Source organism: Ailuropoda melanoleuca, chromosome 6 (assembly GCF_002007445.2).
Source record: "Ailuropoda melanoleuca isolate Jingjing chromosome 6, ASM200744v2, whole genome shotgun sequence".
Taxonomy (NCBI): Eukaryota; Metazoa; Chordata; class Mammalia; order Carnivora; family Ursidae; genus Ailuropoda; species Ailuropoda melanoleuca.
The window spans coordinates 47,360,221-47,383,186 of record NC_048223.1 but is presented as its reverse complement, the minus strand read 5'-3'; the positions used below and the strand labels follow the sequence as shown (position 1 = coordinate 47,383,186).

The 22,966-nt window shown below is 38.4% G+C and overlaps 1 protein-coding gene across 1 annotated transcript in view; it reads right to left on the bottom strand.

Moving 5' to 3' along the window:
• The window catches only part of PCDH15 (protocadherin related 15), a 1,685,023-nt gene that overhangs the window by 1,036,276 nt on the left and 625,781 nt on the right, over positions 1-22,966 (bottom strand). Inside the window, exon 3 of the mRNA XM_034662367.1 lies at positions 5,569-5,619. The gene's annotated coding sequence lies outside the window, so the exon portion shown is untranslated. The remainder of the gene's footprint in view (positions 1-5,568; positions 5,620-22,966) is intronic.

The window sequence follows — 22,966 nt, the reverse complement described above, 5'->3', positions numbered from 1 at the left end:
CTTCTCATAGAAACATGGCTGATCCCACTAGAAATTTGCCATCTAGCTGGGAAACAATGTTAGTACAAGACAAAATCTGGACAAAATTGTGCATTAATAAAGCAATGTATTATTCACTGCTATTAGAAGACAAGAGATTTATAATGGGTGGGTATGTATGCAGTTCCATTATTGTGTAATAAGGGTAAAATGACTTTAGGTTAGCAAGGTTGCAATGTATAGGGGAGAATTTACAAGTCAGGCTTGAAGGAGGCCCCAAGGGATGGGAAGGGAGGGTATAGAGGAATCCAGAAGTCACTTTACAAACAATATAAGCCACAGCAAAGGTAATGTGCACTAGCCACACTTGGGGTGGAGGGTATAACCCAGAAGAAAGGACATATATGGGATGCCTGAGTGGCTTAGTTGGTTAGGCATCTGCCTTGAGCTCAGGTCATGATCCCAGAGTCCTGGGATTGAGTCCCGCATCAGGTTCCTTGTTCAGCAGGGAGCCTGCTTCTCCCTCTGCCTCTGCCTGCCACTCCCCCTGCTTGTACTCTCTCTCTCTCTCTGACAAATACATAAATAAATAAAATTTAAAGAAAGGAGACACAGAATCAAGCGGTTATTCAGACTGAGCTTGAGGTTAAACTTCATCAAAACATTTTGGATTCAAATATCTGGTATGTGATAGTCTGTGTTGCAACTGGGAACTGACGTGGGATGAAGATGGTGGTTATCTGTGTTAAAAATCCAGTATCCAAATGGTCAACTAGAAACCAAGATCCATAAGGAAATAAAAGATATGACACATAAATGAAGGTAGGATTTTTCTAAAGATTTTATTTATTTATTTACTTATTTATTGATTTGAGAGAGAGAGAAAGAGAGAGACAGTCTGGACTCGAGGGGAGTGGGGAGCAGAGGGAGAGCAGCAGAGGGAGGAGAGGGACAGGCAGACTCCACACTGGGCTTAGAGCCTGACTCAGGGCTCAATTTCATGACCCTGAAATCATGACCTGAGCTGAAAACAAGAACAAGATACTTAACCAACTGAGCCACACAGGCACCCTAAAGGAAGGCTGCTTACAATGAAGCATTCCAATAATGGGACACATGGAATTAGCCACAGCAGTCACATTTGTTAGGTTAATGTCCTCTGGGCTTGCATATAAGAAGTAGTGAATGTCAAATATTCTAAAAATCTCTGTAAGCCTGCCTCACAAAGCACTGATTAATAGAACTGAATACTAATGTAACCAACAGATTTCCTTTTCATTTATCTGTTACTGAGAATACTAAGCATTTCCTTATCTCCATCACTTTCAGGAGTTCTCTTGCTAGGTGCCTATCTATACATATTCATCACTCTGACAGCAGAATCAAGAATAAAAATTCAGATAAGAAAACAGGATGTGCATTGCTTTATCCTTTAAATATGAGATATACATAAAAATAGACCTACAAAGACAGCTTCTTAGAATGAGCAGTAAAAATAAGCACAACGTATATTCACTTTTATCCTGATAAGCGTAGAGGAACGGCACATACGATCATTTGGGTTGTGGATATTCTTAATTCCTCTTCTCCTAAAAGCCAATAATAAAAGAGCACATCCAAAAGAAATCCTAGATTTGCTTGTCTAGGTGATTATACTTCTAGAAATTAATCATACCCACTGCCACTCAGGCAGTGAGAAGATTGGTCCAAACACACAGATAGAAGACGGTTGAAGTCATAGCGATTCTTGAGCTGAGTGTCTGGATGAGGCTTTGTTGTAAACTCAAATACTCTGAAGACCAGGGACAGGTTCAATATTGAGTAAATTCTTTCATCACTACTCTCCTTTTATAAGTACTGTTCTCTGAGTTATACCTTACACCAAGTTTGGCCACTCTGCATTATGTACTGCATTTCATTGGTCAGACTAGTAAAATTATTTTAAAATTTAACTATATGATGCAACTAATAGGATTCCTGAAGAAGGCAAAAACTTAGATGGGTTAATTTGGGATTGTTTTATTGCAAGATGTTTTCTACTTTCATTATTAATCATGTCAAGGATTCCAGGAATAATGAGGTCTTATTTTGAGGTAGATGTTGCTAGAAAAGACAAACTGAATACGTCCAGGGATTTTTTTTAATCACATGTATCATTCTCTTGTTCTTCTAAATTTATATGATCAAGGGTGATAAATTAATTGAAAAAATANAAACAATGTTAGTACAAGACAAAATCTGGACAAAATTGTGCATTAATAAAGCAATGTATTATTCACTGCTATTAGAAGACAAGAGATTTATAATGGGTGGGTATGTATGCAGTTCCATTATTGTGTAATAAGGGTAAAATGACTTTAGGTTAGCAAGGTTGCAATGTATAGGGGAGAATTTACAAGTCAGGCTTGAAGGAGGCCCCAAGGGATGGGAAGGGAGGGTATAGAGGAATCCAGAAGTCACTTTACAAACAATATAAGCCACAGCAAAGGTAATGTGCACTAGCCACACTTGGTGGAGGGTATAACCCAGAAGAAAGGACATATATGGGATGCCTGAGTGGCTTAGTTGGTTAGGCATCTGCCTTGAGCTCAGGTCATGATCCCAGAGTCCTGGGATTGAGTCCCGCATCAGGTTCCTTGTTCAGCAGGGAGCCTGCTTCTCCCTCTGCCTCTGCCTGCCACTCCCCTTGCTTGTACTCTCTCTCTCTCTCTGACAAATACATAAATAAATAAAATTTAAAGAAAGGAGACACAGAATCAAGCGGTTATTCAGACTGAGCTTGAGGTTAAACTTCATCAAAACATTTTGGATTCAAATATCTGGTATGTGATAGTCTGTGTTGCAACTGGGAACTGACGTGGGATGAAGATGGTGGTTATCTGTGTTAAAAATCCAGTATCCAAATGGTCAACTAGAAACCAAGATCCATAAGGAAATAAAAGATATGACACATAAATGAAGGTAGGATTTTTCTAAAGATTTTATTTATTTATTTACTTATTTATTGATTTGAGAGAGAGAGAAAGAGAGAGACAGTCTGGACTCGAGGGGAGTGGGGAGCAGAGGGAGAGCAGCAGAGGGAGGAGAGGGACAGGCAGACTCCACACTGGGCTTAGAGCCTGACTCAGGGCTCAATTTCATGACCCTGAAATCATGACCTGAGCTGAAAACAAGAACAAGATACTTAACCAACTGAGCCACACAGGCACCCTAAAGGAAGGCTGCTTACAATGAAGCATTCCAATAATGGGACACATGGAATTAGCCACAGCAGTCACATTTGTTAGGTTAATGTCCTCTGGGCTTGCATATAAGAAGTAGTGAATGTCAAATATTCTAAAAATCTCTGTAAGCCTGCCTCACAAAGCACTGATTAATAGAACTGAATACTAATGTAACCAACAGATTTCCTTTTCATTTATCTGTTACTGAGAATACTAAGCATTTCCTTATCTCCATCACTTTCAGGAGTTCTCTTGCTAGGTGCCTATCTATACATATTCATCACTCTGACAGCAGAATCAAGAATAAAAATTCAGATAAGAAAACAGGATGTGCATTGCTTTATCCTTTAAATATGAGATATACATAAAAATAGACCTACAAAGACAGCTTCTTAGAATGAGCAGTAAAAATAAGCACAACGTATATTCACTTTTATCCTGATAAGCGTAGAGGAACGGCACATACGATCATTTGGGTTGTGGATATTCTTAATTCCTCTTCTCCTAAAAGCCAATAATAAAAGAGCACATCCAAAAGAAATCCTAGATTTGCTTGTCTAGGTGATTATACTTCTAGAAATTAATCATACCCACTGCCACTCAGGCAGTGAGAAGATTGGTCCAAACACACAGATAGAAGACGGTTGAAGTCATAGCGATTCTTGAGCTGAGTGTCTGGATGAGGCTTTGTTGTAAACTCAAATACTCTGAAGACCAGGGACAGGTTCAATATTGAGTAAATTCTTTCATCACTACTCTCCTTTTATAAGTACTGTTCTCTGAGTTATACCTTACACCAAGTTTGGCCACTCTGCATTATGTACTGCATTTCATTGGTCAGACTAGTAAAATTATTTTAAAATTTAACTATATGATGCAACTAATAGGATTCCTGAAGAAGGCAAAAACTTAGATGGGTTAATTTGGGATTGTTTTATTGCAAGATGTTTTCTACTTTCATTATTAATCATGTCAAGGATTCCAGGAATAATGAGGTCTTATTTTGAGGTAGATGTTGCTAGAAAAGACAAACTGAATACGTCCAGGGATTTTTTTTAATCACATGTATCATTCTCTTGTTCTTCTAAATTTATATGATCAAGGGTGATAAATTAATTGAAAAAATATCCAATGGCATCAAAGGATATTTTTCAAGAAACAAAACAATTGAATATAAAGGCAAACAAGTTATTTTTCATCCAATTTTCAATTTTATCTTACCATATTCAATTAGAAGTATGTGTGTTCACATCTAATCCCCCCACATCCTTCCTTAATCAGAAGACAAACAGCTGAGAAATACAATGCTTGGAGAGATTTCAAATTTTCCCACCCAGACTTTTTTGAAAGTTCTGTTGAGAAGATAAGAATGAAAACATGAACAACATATTGAACTGCGATGCTTTTCCTTTGATTTATTTCTGAGACTAATACATAATTTGCTTTCTGAGCAATACAGTAGTCCAGGTCCTTGTAACTTGAACCCCAAGTCACTCCAACAGGACTTTTCAAACAAGTATGTTTCCTACCATCTAGCTCTCTGAGAAGCCAGGGCCTTAACCAGGGTCATTTGCTTTTCAGGTAAGGACATCTCTGCCCTGCCCTGCCCTGCTCCTTCCTTCCTGTTAACAGGTGCCCAGGCAGAAGTATACTGACAAGGGTCTCTTCAGAGGGAAAAAGAGACCAAGTGAATGGATTTGCATATCAAAATGTTTTTGCTGTTACATACAAATCTGACCCCAAAATATATAAAGGGATAAACAAAATGTCTACCATTAATTTATAGTCTCAGATACTATGTCAGTTCAATAACAATGCTCACTTTTTAATGACACAGATAAACCAATATGATATTGAGAAAGAATAGAGAACCATGTATTTTTTTTTAAGTGGACTCTTTTCACTTTCTTAACATTGTTCCACATTCACAATTGTTGATTTTCTATTTCTCCTAGCACTGGGAAATTGACACTTCACATGCTTTCATCCTTGTGGCCATTGGATTGGACAGATGTATCTACGTGAGCTCGATCAATGGCTGCCTCACAGCTGCCTCATGATGCTTAGCAAGAAAGTCTTTGCTGGATGACGGAGAAACTAAGTCAATCAAGCATTTTTATTTGCTGCAAACAGTTAATGCTGGAGAGCAAGCAGCAACTGGTAGATATCTCCATGCAAGGGTGTTTTCAATACAACAAAAGAACAGGCACAAATTGCCAACATATCGATGATGATGATAACTTGGACCCCCAAACCCACAATTTACTTATGATTGTTTAATAACACACAACTCTCAGTTACTCAACTCTTGACAAGAGGCTTTATGTATCAACTTCAATATAAAACAAAATATGCCGTACTTTACCTTATTTGTAGGCCGTGTGCACAGTATTCAGAAACATGACAGTGCAAATTCCTGTTAATAAAAAATAAGTGATGAGTCCAGTGCACTTGCAAATGTGAATCTGAGCAACAGTTATGCAATTAAGGCAAAACTTTTTGTTACCCATCAAATACTTCCTCATAACTTCCAGTACTGATATAATTTTTATAATTCACCCTAAATATTCTCACATACAGAAACCAACATAAGGTGTGATTGTATCAGTAAAAATTGTTACTTCTTATTAAATGTGTATTAACAATACTGTCAATGGTTTTAGGTCCAGATAGTATTGGGTCATTTGAAAGCTAATTCTTACAATTTCACAAGAAATATGGAAATAAAGCATAAGAAATGTTGTGGCTAGTTTTAATAAACAAGTTTTAACCAATCTGGACAACAAATATATGTAAATATGTATACTAACATATATACAGTGGTTACACCTGAGGAATAAAATAATTGACATTAAAAATCCTTCTTCCTATATACATTCAATGTGTTCATTTATTCATAAATGCAAGAGTCGTATATTTCACATTGCAATGATTTGGCTTTTTGGAAAAGACTGAAATACAGTTTGGGGCAAAATAACTGAAATGCCAATAATTTGTTTAGCATTGTATTTCACAAATTGAAAAACGTAAGGTTCATTGTATGGGGTTTGGGACAAGGTATCTAAGTTCATATTTGGGGCAAGATAACTAAGCTATCAACTAAACTAATATTAATAAAATATGGTCTTAAATTTGTCATTTGCTTTGTTTGTTTGCTTGTTTTGTTCTGTTTCTTTTAGCAACTCTAACTTTTCTCTGTAAATTAGATTGTGTAAGTATGATGCCCAATTCGGTAGAACAGGCAGGCTCCTGATAAATGACAGTAATTTCCTTTTAAAAGTATAGTTCCAAGGAAAACATGACAGAAATATTTTCTATCTTTAACTTATAAAGTACCTATTTATAAACATATCTTTTATAAAAGATATCTGTCGTGTGTAGTATAGTATAACATATGATATGCAGTATCTTAAATAGATTGATAATATATTGTGTAAGAGATCATGTCTAATTCTAAAACTAACCAATATAAGATGTCCACTTTTTCTAAGTGTGGAAACGGTAAATTAAAAGTGCATCTGGACATATTTTTAATACTAGGTGTTTTAATATAAAAACACAATCACATACAGTAAAATAAAAAGACATACAATCAGAGAAGTGTTAAGACACACAAGTACACAATCGCAGAAGTGGAAAGAACCTCAGAGGGTATGGAGATTGAACCCCGCATTTTGGGGGGTATAAAATGATGCCCTGAAAGGCAGTGTGCTGTTTGAGGTCATGTAACATCTTGGTACCAGAGCTGGGGCTAGAACCCATCATAAAAGCAACTACTGTCCCTTTAAAAGACACAACATGAAAATAAATTCAACTGTATGATGCTCCTATAAATAATTCACTTGCTGGACTTAGAATATTTATTTGTGGAAATCAAATGAATATAAACTGAATCCAAGTTATGTCCCAATGTGCAAAGATGATGCAAAGGTCCGATGCTAAAATTGTTCTCCTTAAGATGTTTTAAAAATTTTTAATTTTTGGCTTAATATTTTCCAATCTTAGTATTCATCGTAAGGATACAAAAATAAATGTTTATCTCTGATCCAACAGTGTTATCTTTGTTCTTTACCTGCACAAAAAATGAAAATACAGATTTATAACTTATAAACAATAGTTTATAAACAATAACTGGAATTACAGTTATAACTTATAAACAGTAGTTTATAAACAATAACTGGAATTGCTTTATTTTTTGTTTATAATTGAAAATAATTGACTATATATTTGTATTCTTCACATAACTATTTATCCAAAAAGTGACATATTTCCAAGTATGAATTCCCATTGGAAACAGACAAATCTCAGAGGTCCTCAAGAATTGCTGGGCTGTTGCTATTAACTTCATTAACATTTTATATGTTCATTTAATACATATTCATTTGTCATTCTGTAGCTATGAAATTGGCATTTTCCTAGGCATCTGGGATATATTGGTAAACAATTTTCTTTAGATCTTGTACTCTGGCAATTATAATAAAGCAATACACAGAGCATAAGCAATAGGCAATGCGCATAAAAGAAGCAGATTATATTTTGGCAGGTGGTTAGAATGACAAATGGTCAGTTAGGGAAGGAGGGTTGCAAGTGGGATGGGAATAGCTTGCCATACTGAATAGCGTGGACCATGGGAAGAGTTGAGCAAATTCTTAAATAATCTTTGTTTAATGTATCTAAAGTCTATGATAAAGCTTGTTAGCTTTAGGTTAAGGTACTATCTAAGTCAGTACAAATAATCAAATTCGCGTGAATCTCAAAAGGAAGAAACTAATTTTGTTTCATTACTTTTGCACAGAGAAGTATCTGTGTACTTTCCATTTTGAAGACTTTTTCAGGGCTGCGTTTGACACACTGCTGTTTTATTTATTTATTTTTTTAACACAAACATGTCACCAAAATATATCCCTGTTACAACAAGCAGGGCGTGTACAGAAATGGATAAAAGGCAACAACACGTCACTCTAGGTATCGGGTCACCACTGTGTAGGAACTTGGGGTACAGCTTAAATTGAAGTGGCTCAGTTCATGCCTCAGTCCTTGTGCAGGAAAGTTCTATCACAAAATGTAATGCCTTCCGAATAACTACACTAGGCTCTTTAAACACCCTCCCCTTGAGCTTGTCAGGAGAAAATGAGGATGGTATCAGTCTTCTCCTAATGATCTGGTTGCTTCTGGGATTAATTAGTAAAAGACCCAGCACAGATTTTGATATGCACTAAGATATCCTCTGTGCTCCAGGTCTTATGATTACAACCATCAAGCAGACGTTAAACTAGAACAAGGCAACGGTACATCCAGGTTGAAGTTTTCTTGAACTGTTTATTTGGTAAAATTTTTCTTGCAGAGCCTCATCCATCAGTATCAAGCCTCTATGAAATATCTCTAGAACTGCTTTCAAATCTAGACTTCAGTGTTGATAAGAGATAATTTTATTGTTTAATGATAATATGCATGCCAATAATCTAATTTATTCAAAAATGGGGATTATAATATAGTATTATTCCCTCACTTTTTAGCAGTTCACACACACACATATTATATATTTTGTGAGCACACAATCTTAGAGATTTCTTGCACCCAAGTGTCATATTTTTCAATATCTAGTTATTGTAATTTAGCTCACACCTACACTGAAGATCTTATGAAGTTCTCATATGATTGATATCATAACCATTACCTCTGTTGAAAAATCCCACTGAAAATTACTTGATAACATTTGTCACAAATATAGTTCTTCTAATAAATTGATTTTCTTGAAAAAGAGTGAATTATTTATAGCCCTTTCTTTCATACCTAATGTATGTATTATCAAAAGTCTTAAAAATAAATTATATAAAATATATTTAGGAAATAATTTTACTAAGGAGGAATAAAGTTGAATTTCATCTCAGTTACAGTTTTATAATTATGTGTTTGAAGATCTTTAATATAAGTATTTGTTAATAAAATTCACCCAGATATCAGACAAAATCTTTTTGATAATACTACATATTCTGAAAAAGCTGATAAACCCCAGTCACAAATTCACCAACAACAGTTTAATGTAACTGAAACAGACAAAAAAAGTCCCCTCTCATTTATAATCCAGAAACGGATTATATTTTGTATCTTGATATTGAGTTGTTGGGCTTAATCAATAAGCTTCAAACTTGTTTTCATGCATCATCATGCATGGTGAGAAAAACAAGCTAGATGAGAAAAACATGCATGGTGAGAAAAACAAGCTCATCATCTTATCTGAATGAGCTGATACAAGGACACCTCAAACCAGGAGATGCAAAATTTCATAGTAAAATCCCAAATGGCTTCCCTGGGGAAGCATAGTTAGCTATTCCCTAAAAATGGTTGTAATCTGCTCTGGATACAGAATATTATAAGTTAATTGTAGTACTTGATCATGAGCTAAGTATTTCCATAAGTGGAGAGGGAGGGAAGGAGCTTGGGCTTCTTTTTTTTTTTTAAGATTTTTTTTAATTGAAAGAGAGAGAGAGAGAGAGAGAGAGATCACAAACAGGGGAAGGGGCAGGCAGAGGGAGAGGGAGAAGCAGACTCCCCATTGAGCCAGGGAGCCCAGCGTGGGACTCGATCCCAAGATCCCAGGACCATGACACGAACTGAAGGCAGATGCTTCACTGACTGAGCTCCCCAGGCACCCCAGGATCTTGGGCTTCAAAGACAGCCACAGACACACACTCTGGTACATTCTGTTCGTCACCCGGGCTTCGAACACTTGGCTGAGTTGCCTTACCTCCCTGGGTGGTAGGTTCCTCTGGCTGTGTATGAGAAGGGTTATCTTTAAGACACACATACAGACCCTTGCTCACTCAACAAATAATAGCTTGTATCTCTTGTCTTTCAAATTATACTTTATTCTCTTGTTGGCCAAATATTTATAAGTATTTCCATTGCCCTTCCCTTACTCAGATGCAGGGGGAAAAGAAGTGTCCTTCCTAAAGATGTCGGTGGGTAGTGCAATGGAAGAGGACTGGGTGTGTGAAAGCAGAAGGATCATGACCATGACCGTGGAATGAACCCTACGGTGTATCTTGGGTGGGAAGTGGCTACTTCATCAAACAAATGAAGATGGGACCCTCCTGAAAGTAAGATGTCAAATTTTATAATCTTCCAAGTGTTTAACTGAATGGTTGCACCAAATTATGAATTATCTTTATGGAAGGTTTTTATTCCCTGGTTAAGGAAAATCTCTAAAATCCACAACTGTTCAGACTCCCAAATAAAATAGTTGTAAGAACATAATGGTCACTTGGTTTCATCTCTAGAGTGTTTCCCTCTGCAGGCTGAATATGGTACAGTTACTGCAAAACCAAAAATGAAATCTGAAACATAAAAATGAAAATGAAAGAACAGATTCTGTGCAAAGCTGTATTGGCATGGACACGATGTTCTGCACATCTTCCTTTGATGGCAGTGTTCTGGGGTTACTTAAATGATCTGGTTGGTTTGTCAGAACAGTAATGAAGAGCTTGGTCCCTCCCACAATGCCCATAAAGCAATAGGCTGCCCAGCCAAGGTGTATAAGTGACAGTTGTTCTCAGGGCCCTCTGCCCAATCAAATGGTATCACTATTACGACACCAATAATAACCACCTTTTTTGAACATATGTTTGCCCACTTTTAATTATGATGTTGTTCTATTTCTTTCAACAAGAAATCGATGCCCTCATTTTATCACTTTCATTGAATTTGATTTATGTCAAGGAAGTAATTTCATGCTCTGAAATTAAAGATAAAAGCAAAGCCAAACTAGAAATCCTTGCCCTTTGGGGTTTTTTTTTTCTTCTTCATTTTAACTTGAACTTTGTAAAATTATTAGATGACTTGCAATGGAAACATAGTTAATGCTATTTTCTTAGAACTAAATATTTTAATTTTAAATCTTAAGGTGGAAAGAAACTCTGAAATATCTGATTTCTGCTCAACGATGCAAGGTTGTAGGTGACACATCCAGTAGAATGTTAGATACCATCTAAATATAACCAGAGAAGGGGATAATTAAACACAACTCTACCTTTGATTGTAGCAGTAATTTATTTTAATGTCTATTCTAAATATTTTCCCTCCTAAATTAACCTGGTTTAAATTTAATGATATGGTGATTAAAAGAAAAAAAAAAACCTCACATTGAAACAGAATCTACATAACGGTGTGGCAAATAGTTTCATTATTCCAATTATAGCTTCCATTACGTTACATTTACAATGATATAGCTACATAACAGCAGAGTGGATAAGAACATAAAGAGGTTGGTTCTTTGTCTTGCTCTCCCATCAAAGTAAACCACATCCCTTAGGTGACTTAAAATAAGGAAAACTAGAAGTAAACCACCAATCAAGCAAACAAGCAAACAGAAACTGAATGATTTTCTAGCAATCTTCTAATCTCCTCGCACCACTCCAGCCACCCCCCACATTCTTAGTCGTGATCAGTTCCCAAGCGCCATTTTGGGTACTGTGGTTTATGAGAAGGACAAAGGTAGTGTGGAGACAATGCAAGAAGGTGGGTTAGGATTAGGATAAAATATGAGGGAAAACACAATTATTCTTCAAAATTAGCTTCTGCCTATGGAGCAGTCAGCACTGATGAGGAAAGCAACGCTCAGAGAAGTGGTTTGAGATCCCAAAGCCCGTGAATAAGTGGAAGAGGCCTGGAAGTCGGGCTCCTTCCTCAGTGGTACAATGCCCCACTACACAGGTGTGCACACACTGAAGAAAAGAACAGTACCCAAAGCATTTCTTTTTCCTTTGCCTTAAGCAAGGATTGAACAAAAAGTTACCATCAGAAGTTGAACACAGGCTTTAATCCCTTCAATTCTTTTAGCCATTGTTTTATCGTCTTAAACACAAAGAATGTTGTATTCCTTTCACCAAAGGCGTAAGATCCCAGCATTCCTGAGGGATTTCGCTGAGAAATGACATTATGAACACAGCGAATGCAGTGTCCAAAATGCTGTCAAAGAAGTAAAATCATGCATCTATAAATGTCTCCACATCATTGTTCATATCTGGTGCAACAAGTTAATTAGTTAATTAGTTGATCATTTCTGAAGCTTAGCAAAGGCTCAGACAATGTCGGATTATGTGCACACATAAGAAATGCCAGGTCCTAGGACAGCAACAGGGAGCCTGAGAAGGCAGGGCTTTTCAAGGAAACTAGGTCATGAACGAGAGTACTGCCCTCATCCTTAGAAAGCTGGATGTCCTTGTCTTTTCCAAGACAAGACGAGGCACAATTCTCTCCTGTGAGAAGGAACAGGGATGAAAATCTCCTGGCTCCTGAGAAGGTGTTCTGTCAAAAATATGTTGCATGCATATCGTGAATACGGACTTTGTCCCCTCTGACCATTTCATTTTGAATATAATAAACCATCTTAATCCAGATTAACAGATTTACTTTCTAAATATACTCAGATGAAGCTAATTTGGCCATTCCCACTCAGCCTCCCCGGGGGTGACAATGCACAGTCCAGAGTCAGAGGGAAGTCACTAATGAGGACAAAGGAGTAGGAGGCAAACCCCTCCCCTCACCTGAAGTTCAGACTCAGCAGTCTGCCCGCACCAAACTACCGAACAACTAAACCTGATACTCCCCATGTGAGAGTGGACAGAGATCAAAACCTGGTGGCGTGGGAATTTCCCAGCTCACAAGGAGAGNTGAGATCCCAAAGCCCGTGAATAAGTGGAAGAGGCCTGGAAGTCGGGCTCCTTCCTCAGTGGTACAATGCCCCACTACACAGGTGTGCACACACTGAAGAAAAGAACAGTACCCAAAGCATTTCTTTTTCCTTTGCCTTAAGCAAGGATTGAACAAAAAGTTACCATCAGAAGTTGAACACAGGCTTTAATCCCTTCAATTCTTTTAGCCATTGTTTTATCGTCTTAAACACAAAGAATGTTGTATTCCTTTCACCAAAGGCGTAAGATCCCAGCATTCCTGAGGGATTTCGCTGAGAAATGACATTATGAACACAGCGAATGCAGTGTCCAAAATGCTGTCAAAGAAGTAAAATCATGCATCTATAAATGTCTCCACATCATTGTTCATATCTGGTGCAACAAGTTAATTAGTTAATTAGTTGATCATTTCTGAAGCTTAGCAAAGGCTCAGACAATGTCGGATTATGTGCACACATAAGAAATGCCAGGTCCTAGGACAGCAACAGGGAGCCTGAGAAGGCAGGGCTTTTCAAGGAAACTAGGTCATGAACGAGAGTACTGCCCTCATCCTTAGAAAGCTGGATGTCCTTGTCTTTTCCAAGACAAGACGAGGCACAATTCTCTCCTGTGAGAAGGAACAGGGATGAAAATCTCTGGCTCCTGAGAAGGTGTTCTGTCAAAAATATGTTGCATGCATATCGTGAATACGGACTTTGTCCCCTCTGACCATTTCATTTTGAATATAATAAACCATCTTAATCCAGATTAACAGATTTACTTTCTAAATATACTCAGATGAAGCTAATTTGGCCATTCCCACTCAGCCTCCCCGGGGGTGACAATGCACAGTCCAGAGTCAGAGGGAAGTCACTAATGAGGACAAAGGAGTAGGAGGCAAACCCCTCCCCTCACCTGAAGTTCAGACTCAGCAGTCTGCCCGCACCAAACTACCGAACAACTAAACCTGATACTCCCCATGTGAGAGTGGACAGAGATCAAAACCTGGTGGCGTGGGAATTTCCCAGCTCACAAGGAGAGTCTGATGCCCACTTTGTACTTAAACCACCGTGTCAGGAGATAATCCCCGGGGAAGTGGGCATCAGCATTTTCAGCAGTGCAGAACCCAGGTGTCTGTTNCATTTCTTTTTCCTTTGCCTTAAGCAAGGATTGAACAAAAAGTTACCATCAGAAGTTGAACACAGGCTTTAATCCCTTCAATTCTTTTTAGCCATTGTTTTATCGTCTTAAACACAAAGAATGTTGTATTCCTTTCACCAAAGGCGTAAGATCCCAGCATTCCTGAGGGATTTCGCTGAGAAATGACATTATGAACACAGCGAATGCAGTGTCCAAAATGCTGTCAAAGAAGTAAAATCATGCATCTATAAATGTCTCCACATCATTGTTCATATCTGGTGCAACAAGTTAATTAGTTAATTAGTTGATCATTTCTGAAGCTTAGCAAAGGCTCAGACAATGTCGGATTATGTGCACACATAAGAAATGCCAGGTCCTAGGACAGCAACAGGGAGCCTGAGAAGGCAGGGCTTTTCAAGGAAACTAGGTCATGAACGAGAGTACTGCCCTCATCCTTAGAAAGCTGGATGTCCTTGTCTTTTCCAAGACAAGACGAGGCACAATTCTCTCCTGTGAGAAGGAACAGGGATGAAAATCTCTGGCTCCTGAGAAGGTGTTCTGTCAAAAATATGTTGCATGCATATCGTGAATACGGACTTTGTCCCCTCTGACCATTTCATTTTGAATATAATAAACCATCTTAATCCAGATTAACAGATTTACTTTCTAAATATACTCAGATGAAGCTAATTTGGCCAATCCCACTCAGCCTCCCCGGGGGTGACAATGCACAGTCCAGAGTCAGAGGGAAGTCACTAATGAGGACAAAGGAGTAGGAGGCAAACCCCTCCCCTCACCTGAAGTTCAGACTCAGNATCCCACTCAGCCTCCCCGGGGGTGACAATGCACAGTCCAGAGGCTTACGCAGAGGGAAGTCACTAATGAGGACAAAGGAGTAGGAGGCAAACCCCTCCCCTCACCTGAAGTTCAGACTCAGCAGTCTGCCCGCACCAAACTACCGAACAACTAAACCTGATACTCCCCATGTGAGAGTGGACAGAGATCAAAACCTGGTGGCGTGGGAATTTCCCAGCTCACAAGGAGAGTCTGATGCCCACTTTGTACTTAAACCACCGTGTCAGGAGATAATCCCCGGGGAAGTGGGCATCAGCATTTTCAGCAGTGCAGAACCCAGGTGTCTGTTCTCTCTGGATATGCTCTTTAAAACACAGCCTCGTCTAGAGGAGGCAGAAACTGAGGTCATTTCAGTTTCTTCACCACTTTTAATTTCAACTGCAACAATGAAAATATACCTTCATTCCAAAACCGCTAGTAATGTTACCAAACTCCAATTATAAAATAAGCAAATAAATGCACGACTACATAAATGCACACATATATACAGAGAACAGAAATCAAAGATGCCAAATTTTATTTCATGTTGTTCCTTGTTGAACTTCAGAATTACGACTACGGGCTTTGTGTCGGAGTTGTCGGAGATGATGTATGTAAGATGCTCTGCCCGGTGCTAGGCCCTTACAACTGATTCTCAAAGTCCATCTTCCTCCATCACCCCCTTGCCAGTTTGCTGGGAAATAACCCGGAGGAGCGGGAGCAGAGTTCGAGAGTGCACAGCACTTTTGGAAATACAAAAGCTCAGGGCATTGGCTTATAAGGGGTGCTCTGGCCGAATACACCAGACAGCATGCAGTAATCGGCAGCTTTGCATAGAATATTATGTCCTCAGATATCTTCTTTGGGGACAGAACATTCCCCTTCTGTCACATACATAGGAACAATACAAATGACACCCCCCCCCATTTTTGGCCAAGAAATGTTCAAAATTCCACCTTTAATCCCTCCATTTCTGAAGCAGCATAGACTCCAGCTCACACAGCAGCTGGGCATGCAGTGAATTATAAGAATATCTGTTCCCTCATAGGATTTTTAGGTCTTAGGGTGGAGAGGGCATGCCCTAATAGTTGTTGTCTCCTCAGAACCTGGCATATTACCAGGAAAATACCAAGTATCCAATAAATGTGAGTATAATTGCAATACGCCAGCCACAAACCCATCAGATGCACATGGGACCACGTGGGCTTTCATGCTCGGGTTCTGCAGGCATAACGTCCACCTGCATTCCCTCTTCATGGCGAAAGTCCCAGAGAAAACTTTCCGTGGGTGTACACTGATGTATCACTAGCTACTCAATTACCATTCACATGCATATTTTTCCCTCTTGAAAATAGGACATAATTACCAAACCAGAAAGACAAAGTTGGGTAGAATAACTATTATATAGCATGTTAAATAAATTCCAAATATATCCCAGGTATGTTTCCAAAAGAGTGCCTCTGGAAATCTCTGATTTCCACCAAGTATAGAGTGATACGTTCTCCTTCCTCCGTTGCTTTTATTCTCCCAAGTGGAGGCAGAAGACAGTGAATGGGAAGGCAGCCCTTGCTCCACACTTGCTAAGTTTACTTCCACACACTTTTCAGCATTTTCACTTGTGACAGTCACTCCATGATGCATTGTCATGTGATGAAGTCTTCAGATGCTGACCTCTGTCTTCATTCCAAGTCTTTGCCTGTGCGGATCCTGTCTGCTGTGTTGGTCTCTGCCCTCCTCACACCTCAGACGAACCCTCGCCACTGTTTGGGTTGTTGCTATGGTTAGTGTTAAGGTGCCCTAGGAAGACTTGCTTTTGTGAAGGTGGTGCTTCCAAGAAAATAGGAAATTTACTCTCTTTGGTCCCCAAACTGTACCTTAAGTTTATGACTGTGACCCAGTAATAAATCAAATGGTGCTTATTTAGGCATGATTGGGTTTTGCACTATAAAAACTAGGGGATTCATAATAACATAATTTTCCAGAATCACTGAGGAATTATATTCCTATATCACCCCCGTGGGAGCTGGGCATTCTCTGTGAACATCAGGTCAACCTCGAGCTAGTCCCATGAAATGCAGGACCTGGGGCCCTCTTTCTGGAGGGGTCTGCTGTTGGGTTGGTAGGACTGTCTGACAGAAGTACCCTTCTCTGCCTAGAAGAGGCAGATCCAGTTTTGCTCAGGGATCCAGAGGCTATACAGACATCCTGAAGACCTGCTTTCCTCATCAGTACAGTGTCCCCTGCACCACGTGGGGAGATCTGCATCTTCCTGAGCAAAGGTCTTGATTCCCTTCTTACTGTAGTTCTAAAGGTCAGGAGAGGATGGCATTAAAAATATCCTTTGTTTTTCTTATATTGGGGTGCCTAGGTTCTCTGCTTAATGGCCTGCTTCGTTAGAAAAAATGAAATTTTTCTTAGTGTCACCATTGAAACTAGTAAACTTTGATCAGACTAAACTAGATGTTACCTTTGAGACTCCAACCTGACTTTCAGGGTTCAGATGTATTCTAACTGCTTCCTATGCACCATATTTTTACCCTTATCAGAGCGCCTAGCCGTCCTAACCATAATAAAATTGTACCTCACTATCCCTCCAAGATCTCTTGGCAAGAGAGGGTAAACTGTCATTACCACAAGTGGATCAGACTAGTCAGGTGGCAGGACAGGTGTCTGTGAAGAGGCATGAATGAAAATGAATAAATGAATGACTGAAGGAATGAATAAATGTATGAATAAAATAAAGATCAATCCGGGAAGGACAAAGTAAAGCACTTCTCTAGCACCCAGGTACCAAGTCTTTACTTTTCACTCTCCCAGCTTCTGGCAGCTCTGCTCTGAGGCAGATCATTCAGGCCTGAGGTACAGCGCTCCTAGATAAGCTGAGGTTTTGCAGAAGGACCTCATATCCCCGCGTAGTTGCTTTGAGAGGAAGAGGAACGTTCTCTTACAAAGCTAAATTTCAGCTGACCTTGTATCAATTAAGACTAACTTTTGTTGTAAGTGACAAAAATCCTAAAATGATACTGACTGAAGAAGAGACTGGTGGATATAAATAAAAAAGTTGAGACATGGCTGGATATCCAGGTTCAAAAGATAACAGCAGGACTAGAAGAAAATGCTACCAGTGGAAAGAGAGCCAAAAGGGACATGAGTATGGGAGTTTTCGTGCACGAACTTTAAAATCTTCCTTACATAACTCTACAATAGCTATAAACTATATTTTCATTTTGCAGGAAATTAGATTCAGAGAGGCTGACTTCACTGAGCCAGCACTGCACAGTTTGAGAATCCTAGAGCTGAGACTTGAAGGGGCCTCAGCACAGTCTCGTAATCACTCATTGTGCTGGCTTGCACGGTTGAGATGAGCCAGAGTGAGATGCTGAGCTTACCACAGATCCTGACTCATATTTCCATCACATTGCCGTAAGTTTACTAAGGGATTAGAGAAAAGACATGGAATTAAAGTAATAGACATGAGGACATGGAGAAAACATGGCAGGAATCAAATACGAGAGTGGCCGTGCTGTCCCCCACTGTGGGGACCATCACCATCAGACCTCAGCGAGGATCTACAGCGCAAAAAGATATGTGAGCCCCGGCCTCTTGCAATCACACCTCAGTTAGTCAGTGTTAGACTCTCTGTGTTTTCTGATGGGAAAAAAGGAGGGTCACAGCTCAAAAGCAACCCAGTCCATTATATCCTGAGGAATTAAAAATAAACATGAGCAATCACGGATAAGAGTGGTGGAAACCGGTGGGTTTTGAAGTCGAGGAAAAGGAAACTCTAAGAGTCAATGTCCAGAGAGAAAATCCTGGAGGACTGGACCCAGTAGCCAAATCCCAAAGGAGGTTTCAGTATGTTTACCAAGTGACGTCTCTAAAAAGATTAGGACAAGTGTCTTGAAGGAAAATATCTACAAGCCAATAAACTACAAAAGATAAACACAATGTAAGAGCATCATTCAAATACACAAATTAAGGATAGAAANATTAAGGATAGAAAGACCACAGTATTGTGGACAATGCTGCTATGAACATTGGGGTGCATATGGCCCTTCTCTTCACTACGTCTGTATCTTTGGGGTAAATACCCAGTAGTGCAATTGCTGGATCATAGGGTAGCTCAATTTTTAACTTTTTAAGGGACCTCCACACTGTTTTCCAAAGTGGCTGTACCAAATTGCATTCCCATCAACGATGTAAGAAGATGTGGTCCATATATACAATGGAATATTACTCAGCCATCAAAAAGAACGATTTCTCAACATTTGCTGCAACATGGATGGGACTGGAGGAGATAATGCTAAGCAAAATAAGACAAGCAGAGAAAGACAATTATCATATGCTTTCACTCATTTATGGAACATAAGAAGTAGGAAGATCGGTAGAAGAAAGGGAAGAAGAAAGGGGGAGCAAACAGAAGGGGGAATGAACCATGAGAGACTATGGACTCTGGGAAACAAACTGAGGGCTTCAGAGGGGAGGAGGGTGGTGGAATGGGATAGGCTGGTGATGGGTATTAAGGAGGGCACGTATTGTATGGTGCACTGGGCATTATACGCAAGTAATGAATCATGGAACTTTACATCAAAAACTAGGGATGTACTGTATGGTGAGTAACAGAATAAAATAAAAAAATTAAAAAAATAAAATAAAATATCTCTGACCCACCCCCAAAAAGAAAGACCACAGCAGATGGGAGACATAAAAACAATGATAAGAATTTAACTAAAACACATTTTTAACGTTTTGCAAAATTTTGCCAGATTTTACTCTATTAGTCACCCATTGCTCTTTAACTGTAGCAAACTATGCTTTTTAGAAAGTATTGTTAATTCTATTAGTGCAGGATGTGGAAAGAGTATATGATGTATTAACCCTAAGTCTTAACAATATTAATTTCTTCTCATTTTTGTCCAGGATCTTTGATTTCCTGTTTTGTCTGCCATGATACCATATCATTGCATAATAAAATTTTAAGGTTTTTCACCCTCAACTGTTTCAATATTATAACAGAAATGCTGTATTAGTTAAAAATATGCATTTGCTAATGATGTGAAAAGTTGTTACATGTACACCTTAAAACTTACACAATGTTATATGTCAATTATATCTCAATAAAGCTGAGAAAAAAATTACAAAAAAAATCTAATAAGTTTCCAAAAACAAACAAAAAAACAAAAAATAGAAACAGTGCCATGCCAAGATCAGAGCCCGACACAGAAGAAAAAATAAGTGCTGCAGTCCTATCTTTATTTAAACTTTTGATACCTTGCTCATTGTGGATATTCTGCATTAATTTTGATTTTTAATATGTTAATATGTTATTTTGAAAAATAAAAGTTAAGAGTTGTATACAATTTATATATTTATAAAATGTGAGTTTTCTGGGGCGCCTGGGTGGCACAGCGGTTAAGCGTCTGCCTTCAGCTCAGGGCGTGATCCCGGTGTTATGGGATCGAGCCCCACGTCAGGCTCCTCAGCTATGAGCCTGCTTCTTCCTCTCCCACTCCCCCTGCTTGTGTTCCCTCTCTCGCTGGCTGTCTCTATCTCTGTCTAATAAATAAATAAAAAATCTTAAAAAAAACATTAAAAAAAAAGAAAAAAATGTGAGTTTTCTTATAATACTAATAAAAGAGAATTGTTGCAANCTGCTTGTGTTCCCTCTCTCGCTGGCTGTCTCTATCTCTGTCTAATAAATAAATTAAAAATCTTAAAAAAAAAAAATTTAAAAAAAAAAGAAAAAAATGTGAGTTTCTTATAATACTAATAAAAGAGAATTGTTGCAACATACACACTATAACAAGTTTAGAGATGCAGAAAACTATTTGCGCCTTATCATAAAAGACAATTGTCCCTTTCCAAGAAAATAAGGCTATTAAGACAGTTTTCTAATGACTGAACACAAGAGTGGGCGAGCTGCTACATGTGTGTGCATAAACTTCAAAATCTAATTCTATCCAGCATCTTTGCCTACCTTTCTGCACACTATTTCCTTTCATTATTTGAATAAATTGATCTCTTAACTTTCTAAGCATTAGGCAACATTTGAAATTAAACTCCACTATCTGTGAGGATTTCATTTTGATATGTTTCACTATTATAACTGAAATGCTACATTAGTTAAAATATCTATTTCCCAATGATGCGAAGAGTTGAGTTACGTTGTACACCTGAGGTAGTGTTTTGGTGAGTTTCATTTTGGTTTGGCACTGTGGTGACTGAGTATGTGTGTGTGTGTGTGAGAGAGAGAGAGAGAGAAAGTATAGCCTGGATAAGAATGCAGGCTAGCTGAGTAGCCACTGACAACAGAACTCACCCCATCTTTGACAAGCTTCCTAATCTACAGAGAGTTCATCAGTTTACTTTTGAACGATCTTAGTTACCATCACTAGAAAATCCTTCATCTAATTAAGTGTCTGGAGGATAAGCTATGGCAGTTAAAGGTCCATATGAACAGTCTAGAAAGTCAAATGGTATACAAAGAACAAGATTTACTGTAGGCCCTGCCTTAATTTTGTCTAATGAATCCTGCTTATAATTATTCTCTGCATCTCATCATCCTTACATCAACTGTCTCAATAAGACAACTCTATAATCACATCTCTCTAGGGTAAAATTTAGGTGGGAGAAGAGCAAATCATGGGAAACAGGGAAAGTGCATCCCCATCTTTTATAATGTTTGATATCCAATTGCCAGAAATTAATGGAGAAACTTGATGGGAGAAAGCCCCACACTGTTCACAGCAGCCCTAAACCAGGTGGCAAAAATATAACAATTAAGTAGCATGTGATTGGTATCAGCTCCTGAAACATTTGCATCATTTGTCTCCCACGAATCACAGCTCGGAGTATATTCAGAAACTCAGGAGCATTCCACCTGTCTAAGAAGCCTTCCAAAATACTGAGTGTAACATTTGATTTACATAAAAACATGTCCAAATTTGATTTGCTTCTACAGGTATAGGCCCTTTCAAAAGCACATTTGGAGTATCCTACAGTATAAGCAATTACCATAAAAAATATATGTATATGTATATGTATATACTTCTCATAGACAGTGTACTGTTTTGGAGTACCTGGTTGGCTCAGTTGGTTAACCGTCTGCCTTCAGTTCAGGTCATGATCCCGGGGTCCTGGGATAGAGCCCCCTGTCAGGCTCCCTGTTTCCTCGGCCACTCCTCCTGCTTGTGCTAACACATAAAATCTTAAAAAAAAAAAAAAGTATACTATGTGTAAAATTTCTTCTTGTTGAATTGACAAGGGTGAATATAATATTAGCTTTCTGCTAAGTTTTTATCTGCACACCTTCTGGACTATAAAATGGATTTAAAGAAATAGTAGCTTTTTAGAAGAGAAATTCAAAATTGGTAATAACACCTTTTAGAAAATCCATGTGGTAGAATTGATGGATGCCATCTAATTTTAAAAGTTATTTCTTCAATTATTTAACTGTGATGCCATAGCTTTAGAATATTTATGTTGAGAAGATTAGTTGAGAAAAGTTTTATTGTATCACCATCTGAGCCGATCAGGTGCCAAAAAATAGCAATTCAATCTGAGATTTCCTTAATGATACTACAATCAAGACCTACATTACTCATTTTCCATGGAGCTTTTTAGTAGTGAGAACGACTCTGGAATAGTGGCTGTCATTCTAGAAATTTTAATATAGCATTTAGTTATCCACTGTAGGACATTAGGGAATGTCTTCAATCTCTCTGAGCCTCAGTTCTTCTTTGAGAAATGATAATGATTTGGCTTACTTTGTTGATTTGTGCTGAATATCAGTTTCAAAAAATGTGTGTGTAGCACATATTAAGCTATTCACAAATTAGTCCGCTTTTCCCTGATTTTGTTGGGATAACTAAAACCCCTAGAATCTCAGTGACATGACAATAGAGACTTAACATCCATGATACTTGACCACATTCATTGCTGTTCTTTTCCCTCTGCTCTCTTCACTCAGAGAGCAAGCTGAAAGAACAGGCCTTATTTGGGATATGCTGTTGTGGCAGAGGAAAACAAAGATGGAACCTTATGATGGCTACCTTGGATAAGACACATGTCACTCTTACCCCATATCACTAGCGAAAGCAAGACATTGAGACAAGCCAG